Source organism: Palaemon carinicauda, chromosome 38, assembly GCF_036898095.1.
Source record: "Palaemon carinicauda isolate YSFRI2023 chromosome 38, ASM3689809v2, whole genome shotgun sequence".
NCBI classification, from domain to species: Eukaryota; Metazoa; Arthropoda; class Malacostraca; order Decapoda; family Palaemonidae; genus Palaemon; species Palaemon carinicauda.
Window position 1 is genome coordinate 59312463 of NC_090762.1, and position 10000 is coordinate 59322462.

The following is a 10000-nucleotide window of genomic DNA, read 5'->3' on the forward strand; positions in this document are numbered from 1 at the left end:
CAGTGTTTTGGCAAACTATAGACTAATGCTTTATTTATTTGATTGCAGTGATGTGTACAATAGCTATTTTAATAACTCTTTTTAATTCAAAGTATTCTACGAATTCAGCGCCTGAATATACTGTAGATACAATGCTTTCCCTAAGATTACTGGAGCTAGTCACCACTAGTAGATCTGGAACTAGTCACTACAAGTAGATATGGTGAGAGACAACGTGATTCTTTCTAGTTCCATACGTTCATGGTATAACAAAATAATGATTTGATTTGTACAATCAACATGGGCTACAGTTTTAGAGAGAGAGAGAGAGAGAGAGAGAGAGAGAGAGAGAGAGAGAGAGAGAGAGAGAGAGAGAGAGAGAGAGAGAGAGAGAATACTCTACTGTCATTTCAAAAAGAAGGAAATGGGTGGGATAGGGCATAAACAGACACATACAGACTTACAGACGGATAGGTAGACAGGCTTACAGAGTCAGATAGACAGTAAGAGGAGGGATGGAGAAATAGGCCTTAGCCCCTCGACACTATGACTAAATACGAATTTCTTTCGGCCGAATGAGAGACGAACAGAAAAACTATAATTAGGAAGGAAGCTAATTAAGTGAGAAACTGTTGGTCATCCTTTTTTTTTTACCATTTTTTTTCCTTCGAATGATTTTATCCTCTTCATTTATTTTTTCGCGGTTTTAGCTGCCTTCTCACCTGGCCCTTCCCTTCGGCCGCCGAGAGATCAGTCCGATAAGAGAAATCGTTTCACACACGCACAGTCAATGTTTTATTACGTTCATTTTCCTTCATTCTTTTAGTCTTTATTTAATGTCTCTAACCTTTTTATCTAGATTTTACATTTCCTAAATTTATATTAAACCATTCATTTAAATTTTCATTATATAACATTTGCATATTTTCACGAAAGTTTACCTCACAGCTGTAGTCAATATAGCAATTTCAGGATCACTTTTATATTTCTATCTAATTATTCTTTACATTTATAACCTTATGCGTTTTCCTTTCGTTTTTAAGTACCTCCATTTTTTCTTACCCCTTCTTTAATTAGTCTTAACTCACTCTTTTTATTACTTACTTTTCAAAGTTTTTACGATATGTATTAGCATTATTCCACCTTTATGTGGCGCTATCCAACATTTTCACTTTCTTTTATTACACAGCCCCTCTAACTTTTTCTTGTACATTTTTATTAAATTTCCCTTCTCGATACTGCCTTTTTTCCGTTTTTGTGCTCCATATTTTTTTGCTATTTATTCGGCGTTACTCATCCGTTTTTTTAGTTTCTACCTTTAATTTTTTTACCTTCATTCATTTAATTTATGACCATCCCTCTGTTTACCTTCGAATTTAAATATTACACCTTTAAGCAACGTTACCTATAGCTACTCAGGCATTTCGCCTTTTTTTACCTATTGCTATACATTTTCAACATTTTTTATTTTTTTTCTACCTGCCATTAAAAAAAACAGTTTTCCTCTCCTCTATAAAAACTGCCCGAAAAAATGCAGATGACTTACTATGATGGATGGATATTTCCGGCCGCCGTTGTTTCGTCGGTCCCCGTGTGGTACGCGTATGTAAATGAGTAAACTGCACGTAGGATACTCCTTCCTTAGACCGCCTTTCTTTCTCTTTCCTCTCTCTTTCCCTCTCTAATTTACGTTTATTGTGGCGTTACCGGCTGGGTGGACTTCTGGAGCGACGTTTCCCGTACGTTTAGACGCCCGGAAGTGATAGGCAGACGTTCGTGAAGACTTCAACGGCCTCCACCTTGATCTCCCTTTCCCACTTTCTAAATGATCCCATTAGAATATTTTATAGCATTTGTATTGACTTATTTTCTCTCTCTCTCTCTCTCTCTCTCTCTCTCTCTCTCTCTCTCTCTCTCTCTCTCTCTCTCTCAATGACATCACATAATCTTGTTTAATTTCTGTCTGTCTGGCTGTCCTTTTATTTTTCTTTATAGTATTTGGTTTATACTCAAGTGCGATCTCTCTCTCTCTCTCTCTCTCTCTCTCTCTCTCTCTCTCTCTCTCTCTCTCTCAATGATATCTCATAATTTAATTACAAATACTTGGTTCTAATCTCCGTTTGTCTGGCTGTCTCTCCGTTTATCTTGTTCATAGTATTTAGTTTATCCTTAAATGCACTCTCTCTCTCTCTCTCTCTCTCTCTTCCTCTCTCATCTCTCTCTCTCTCTCTCTCTCAGGTCATCCCTCACCCCTGGGGTTGGGATCAATCTGCATGTAAATCTATAGGTAAAATCTTTGTCTTTGAAGGATGCAATTTGAATTTTTTTTTAGTAATAGGCTTATAGTCTCTCTCTCTCTCTCTCTCTCTCTCCTCTCTCTCTCTCTCTCTCTCTCTCTCTCTCTCTCTCTCAAAAGGATGTTTGAAAAAAATATTTTATGCTTTTACATTCTCTCTCTCTCTCTCTCTCTCTCCTCTCTCTCTCTCTCTCTCTCTCTCTCTCCTCTCTCTCTCTCTCTCTCTCAAAAGGATGTTTGAAAAAATATTTTATGCTTTTACAACTTTCTTTTTTGTTGGATTATTTTGCTTTTCGTTATCAATACAATTTTTAAAAGATTCATCTTCGCCTACGAAATGAAATAAAATCTATTGACGTGCTAGTTTTCTTGATTTGTTTAGCTTCATGGATTCTTTTATGATTGCCTTTGTTTGCCTCTTTATTTGTCTTCTAGTTTGGTTTGCTTCTTCATCTGCATGCTTTACAAGACAAATCTTTGTTTCTCTGCTTATTTACTTGTCTGTTTTTCTGCAAGATTACGCTGTCTCAGATTTTACGAGAAGTTAGTAAGAAGTGGATCTCGTTAATGACAACGAGTGATTATATGAGTTGATTCATTCGCTTCTTGAATAGGGACCTTTAGGGCAGAGGAGATTATTCATACTTGTCAGGGCTGCTGTCTCCAAATACTCATGTTATTTTTAGAAACATTTTCTACTTTTGTCATGCTTCCCGATTTTCTTATATCTGAATTTAATTACATTGGCATTGTTTATGTATAATTATAGCGTTGTTATTATTTATTATGATTACTAATGTGATAATTATATTTCATCATTATTATAAATTTTCTACCACGTAATGATCGAGCCCAATACTTTGTAAACGACATATGGAAGCACTACCATTACACTGTAGGCACCTATCATAGCTCCTCGTACTTTTTATTCTTTCTTTATATTCCATCTTGTTCTGCAGCATCTCTATATAATTTAAGATAGAAGTGTAAGGTCCCCCTACCCCCTTATTTGTAATTCAGTGGTGAATGGCCTCCTGAGACCAAGTGCTAAGCCCTGCAACTCAAATAACTAATTTTATTGATGTCAATAATTCATTAATTATTTAGAGATTCCTTGATTCTATCTCATGTGAGGTAAATATTGATTCCTATTATACACATAATTACGTGTTGTTTTTCATTATCATTATTATTTTTATTGTTATTATTATTATTATTATTATTATTATTATTATTATTATTATTATTATTATTATTATTATTAAATACAAAAGTATCAACGTCCGCTCTTCTTAAACTCAATCTATGATACTCTCTCATCATATTGATAATAAGAAGAGTCAAAACAAGACATGACGAAGGGAGTTCCTCTGCTAAACGAAAGATTCTGTTAATAGGATTTTATCTAAAATGAAATCAGCTTCAGACTCGCATCCATTTAGTCTTTAACGAGTCGCACGCTTGTCAGATATATTTTGCGCTTGGACATAATCAGCCAATTAATAAAAAAGAAAAGAAAAAAAAACATAACTCATCTATTAGAAGAGGCTTGAGAATATATTTTCTTGACGTAGCCTTGAGACTCGCAACTCTCCTTGACGGTCCATTTCAAGCAGCCACAAATCCTAGGAGGTTCTGCAACATTAGGTTTATAATATGGAGATGGAATGGTCTCAAAGAGAGTAGCATCCTCTGCATATACAATGAGATTGTTTTTCTAGGCCAAACCGCTAATAATAATGATGATGATGATTGCTGGAAGAGAAGAAAGTGTACCAACCCGTGTGTCACACGATCGTACGTAGTAACGACATTTCATTTTGTGTATATATTATGCTTGTATCTTCGCTCTTTCCCTTGCACTAAAAAGACCCTGAATAAACATGCCTGTTTTTCTCACCGTTAACGGTGTCGATTTTGAACGTGAAATTTCCTGTTGCCATGAGCTTTCTATTATAGGACAGTGTTCTATAATAAACTCACTCAGTTTCTTTCATCCTGTCTTTGAGTCGCAACCTTCTCTCGGCCCGTCACATTGGTGACCCCGGAAGTCGACTCGCTCCTCCCGCCTTCCACCCCCCCTCTCCCCTCCGTCGTTGGTACTATGGCGGACTCTACGGAAGTTAATGCTGCGGCTCCCCCATTGAAAGTTTCGTTATTCGTCAGCGGAGAGGTGTTTGCTTGGTTTCAGCGCGCAGAAAATCCAGTTTCGCATTAAGGGCGCGACTCGCTCAACCACCAAAGCAGATTATGTTCTCGCGGCGATACCCGAGGACACCTTCCCAGAAATATCCGACTGGCTGGCTTTGTGAACAAGGAGACACCCCAATAGCGTATGACGGCTTCAAAACATACCTTCTGCAGCAGTGCTCGCTGTCGCCAGCCGCCCGTATAGCAAAGCTTTTTCAGCTCTCGCAACAACCGTTGGGGGACCAAAGGGCTTTTCTCACCCTCAGGGGAAATGACCAGTATCGCTCGCCTGCAACCTGCCACAGACGGCTCTCCTCGTGAGGTGAACCTACTCCGTGCCCTTTGGATACGCCGTTTACCCGGACCTGTACGCGCTGCCGTACCCGATGTCGATAGTTTACCCATAAAGGACTTGATGACCAAAGCCGACACCCTTATGGACAGCCACTTCAAGACCTCCATCAACGCCTCCACCTCTGGACGAAGGGGACGCCTATTCAACGTCAACTGAATCTGACGTGAATGCCGTAGGACATACACACCTACCCCGTGACGTGCCGAAGTGGCGACAAGCCACCCTCCACCTACCACTCGCTCGCGCCCCAACCAATGACTTCTACAGCCACTTACTACCTCCCATCCACTGCAGTTTTGCTACTACCACTTCAGATTTGGGGCAACCGCGAAGAGATGTGCAAGGATTGTCAGTGGCCAAAAAACGTGTAAGTAGGCCATCGCTCGTGGCGGTGGCCTCCCGTATTTCTAATCTTTTCTTTTTACATGATGCAGGAACGGGCGTGCGATTTTTGGTAGACATGGGTGCTTGTCGTTCTCTTTTGCCAAGGGAAGTCTTCAGGACATGATGTAGTCTGTCTATGTCTGCCGACGACCGCTTGGTAGCTGCCAACGGATCTGCGATACCCACCTACGGTTACGAGAACCTCACATTATCGTTCGGAAATGGTAAATTTAATTGGAAGTTTCTCGTTGCTGACGTCACATTGCCAATCCTCGGTGCAGATTTCCTCTCTCATTTCCACCTTCTGGTTGGTGTTGGCCACCGACGATTGGTCAACGCAGACTCGTACTTGTCGACACTTCTTCAACCTGCCCCGGGCCTTCAACCTCGCTCTCCACATCAGCGCACCCACGGATGCCCATGCCCACCTCCTCACGTCGTACCCGAAAGTTTTCCGTCCAGAACTTCGCCAAACGCCCACGGCTCCTGCCAAGCACGGTATTTTATCACCATATCAAGACGACGGGTCCCCCAGTCTTCGCAAAATTCAGACGTCTGGCACTTGAACGATTGGCAGCCTCCAAACAGACGTTTGCCGAAATGGAGGAAATGGGCCTTGGCCAAAAGGGCTCCAGCCCATGGTCGTCATCCTTACACATCGTTCTGAAGAAAGACGGCTCCCTCCGTCCGTGCGAGGATTACAGGTGCCTGAACATGCAAACAGAACCGGATCACTACCCTCTCCCGAACATTGCCGACGTGACCTCCTACCTGCACAAAGCGAAGGTTTTCTCTACGCTCGACCTCCTGAAGCGGTATTATCAGGTGCCTATGAACCCAGAAGACATCCCCAAGACCGCCATCACCACTCCGTTTGGTACATACACCTTCAATTACTCCTGTTTTGGCCTTCGTAATGCTGGAGCCACGTTTTCAACGTCTCATGGATGGAATCTTAGGGGACCTCCCTTTCTGTGAATGTTATGTGGACGACATACTTGTGTTCTCCTCAAAAGAGGAACACCTCCGTCACCTGCGCATCGTGCTCGACCGCCTGCAACAAAACGGCCTTGTAGTCCGGTACGACAAGTGTACCTTTGGCGCCAACGAAGTGTCGTTCTTTGGGCACCGCATCACTCCTGAAGGAGTTCATCCCCTCCCTGAGAAGGTAGCAGCCGTTCAGGACTTCCTGCGCCCTCGACCGTCAAAGCTCTGCAGGAATTCTTGGGCATGATCAACTATTAGCACCGTTTTCTGCCGGCCATTGCCGCCACTCTTGCTCCCCTTTACGCCTCCCTCAAGGGCAAGCCAAAGGACCTGAAGTGGGTTCCCCTTTAAGAAGAGGCCTTCAGCAATGAAAAGAAGGCCCTATCAACCGCTGCGGCTCTCACTTTTCCTATCCCACATGCCCCTCTCCTTCTCTCCACCGATGCCAGTGACGTCGCTATTGGTGCAGTACTTGAGCAGGTGGTCAATGGCTCACCCCGCCCATTGGCCTTCTTCAGCAGAAAACTGTCCAAGGCAGAATCGGGTTATTCTACCTTCGATCGCGAATTGCTGGCGTTGCACTTGGCCGTCCGTCACTTTCGCCATTTCTTAGAAGGTACGCCCTTCGTCATTCGCACAGACCACATGCCTCTGGTGCACGCTTTCACTTGACAGTCTGACGCCTGGTCCGCCCATCAACGCCGACATCTCTCCGCCGTGGCTGAATACAATTGCACCCTTCAATACGTCCCTGGGAAAATGAATCCCGTTGTCGATGCCCTGTCAAGAAACACGTTGGCTGCCGTTCAACTGGGATTGGATTACAACGCCCTGGCTGAAGCCCAACGACAGGATCCAGAGTATCAAACATGTAGGACATCCTGCACGTTCCTCCGTTGGGAAGACTTCCCCCTCGAAGACTCCAACACACCCTCCTCTGTGACGTCAGTACTGGTAGACCGCGACCTTGGATTCCTGCTCCCATGCGCCGGCAGGTGTTTGATTTCATTCACGTCATTTCACATCCCTCGTCCCGTTCTACTGCAGCTGAAGATGATGTTCATTTGGCACGGCATTTCTAAGGATGCTAAGGATTGGGTCCGCGCCTGTATTTCTTGACAAACTTCCAAAGTACAATGACACACGGATTCAGGAGTGGGCACCTTTCCTCAAACTCAGCGTTGTTTCGCACACATTCACGTTGACATTGTAGGCCCCCTACCCACATCACAAGGACATCGTTACCTGTTTACCATCATCGACCGCTCCACTCGTTGGCCTGTAGCCATTCCCATGGAAACTGCAACGTCCGCCTCATGTACATCTGCCTTACTCTCAGGAGGGATTGCAAGATTCGGTATCCCTGAACATATTATTTCTGACAGTGGTATCACTTTCACCTCTCAATTATGGACGTCATTAGCAAATCTCCTGGGCATCACCCTACATCAGACAACTCCCTACAACACCGCTGCCAATGGAATGGTTGAACGTTTTCATCGTACCCTCAAAGCAGTTTTGATGTCCCACTGCAAGGATTCCAACTGGTTTACTCAGCTTCCCTGGGTCCTCGTGGGACTAAGGACCACTCCTAAACACGCCCTCGTCGTCTCGGCAGCTGAAATGGTGTATGGCGACCCGTTGGTCATCCCTGCCGAATTTTTTCCTTCTACAACCTCCTCCGACGATCTCCAGCGCATACGTAACTTCGCGGGAAAATTTACTCCTTGCCGCCAGACTTACAAGCCCCCCAGCGAAGCATCACATACCGACAGACTTGCACTCTGCAATGCACGTCTTCCTGCGTAACGACACTAGCAAGCCACCGCTAACGCTCCCTTACATGGGCCCTTTCCTTGTGATCTGACGCAGTCCGAAAGCATTCCTACCAAACATTCGTGGCAAAGAAGACTGGGTCTCCATTGACCGTCTAAACCCTGCTTATCTCCTGCCAGATGACCCGCCTATAGTTTGCCTCTCTAGATCAGGGTGCCCTATTTAACATGTACAGTATGTCATTTTTAGGGGTGAGAGCCATGTACCAACCGTCTGTCACACGATCGTACATAGTAACGACATTTCATTTTGTGTTTATATTATGCTTGTATCTTCGCTCTTCCCTTGCACTAAAAAGAACCTTAATAAACATACCTGTTTTTCTCACCGTTAACGGTGTCGATTTTGAGCATGAAATTTCCTGTTGCATTGAGCTTTTGTATATAAAGGAGAGTGTTCTATAATAAACTCGCTCGGTTGCTTTCTTCCTGTCTTTGAGTCACAACCTTCTCTCGGCTTGTCACAAAAGTTACTCTTTTGCTTGCAGTCTTGATGAGTAAATCGAAGCTGATGATACTTGTCATTGAAATAATGCATTCCCAAGTTATCATTAAGGATGCATCCTAAACCCCTCTTGAAAAATTAACCTTCAACTTGCAGTAATGAGGGGATGGAAGAATATGAAATAACCCATGGAAATACTATGCAAAATATCTCTTCGGTTTGGAGTTATAGGAGAAAGAGAGGCAAGAGTAAAAACTTTAGACTTCTCAATACTACCAAAATTCATTTAAAGGTTAATGATTATAAAATATATGACTGAAGACTCTAAACAAGCATTTGTTTGGATTCTGATTTTAGATGTCCTGGAAACCAATAAGACCATTCAAGGGAGATAAATATGATATATCTAATATTAAACTGAATATTTTATATGAATGTCAAGCAAAAATTTAATCAGTTAAAATTTCCTTATTAAATCACATAGACTGCCATGAACAATCAACCTGTTCAAATAAAAATATCTACAGTATGTGCCTTTGGAGCGCATGACTTATAAGTATGAACGTGTAAACTATAACAAGCAGTTTGTCCTTTACCTCAAGCTAAAAGATTTTTTACAACTTTGAATTAAGATGTAGCATAGGCTAAATATGAATATATACACACGCATACACATACACATACATACATATATATATATACATATATAAAACGTATACATATACATATCGATCTTAGAATTCCTAATAGTTATATATCTAATTAAAATTGCTTTTCTTGCAGATTACTGAAAATATCAATTTCCCCGTTTTTCATTAATTGGAAATATCTCATGCATAGACTATATTTAAAAAATGTAGCCACAAAAGGGCAGTGTGGCCTCAGCTTTATAGTCCAATAATCATTTAAACTTTCTATAATTCGATGATATTATTTGAAGCTTTTATTTCAAAGTTTATCGAATACAAATGTCTTTATAACCTACATTTCTTTATTGCAGAAGTAACGTAACACAGCTTGCTTCTGGATCGAAGTCAGATAAGCATGAGGGGGATCAATTGGACGTAAACAAATGAATCAGGCAGCGAAGGTACAGTGCTAAATTATTCACTTTAGTGCCTATTGTTTTTGTTAGATTTATTTGTGTGTATGTGTGATTGTCTGCTTGTTTGTTTTATTTTGTTTGCAGCTTTACAGAAAAAGCAAGACGGATTTACTTTAAATTTTCTGGACTGTCACACAATAGATCCCATTAAAATTTAGACCATAGGGTCAAAGCCAAGGTCATAGTGATCCTAAAGGTCAGAATCGATTTATAACTATACGTCAACATTATCCGATATAGATAATTGAAACAAGACCAAAATCTTCATTTTCCGGTGCCGGAAATATAAATTCATTAATTAAAATAGTGTAAATATATAGTTTTGAAGATTTGTAGGTTCAAAAATCAAGGGGCCAAATTTTCAGGGTCACCAAATTTCAGCAACCCATAACTTAAAAGATTACTGATACACACTCGGCTGATA

The 10000-nt window shown here is 41.8% G+C and overlaps 1 long non-coding RNA gene across 1 annotated transcript in view; it reads left to right on the top strand.

Moving 5' to 3' along the window:
- LOC137630656 (uncharacterized) overlaps positions 1-10000 on the top strand; it is a 334961-nt gene that overhangs the window by 46609 nt on the left and 278352 nt on the right. The window contains exon 4 of the long non-coding RNA XR_011041752.1: positions 9472-9561. This is a non-coding gene — a long non-coding RNA (uncharacterized lncRNA). The remainder of the gene's footprint in view (positions 1-9471; positions 9562-10000) is intronic.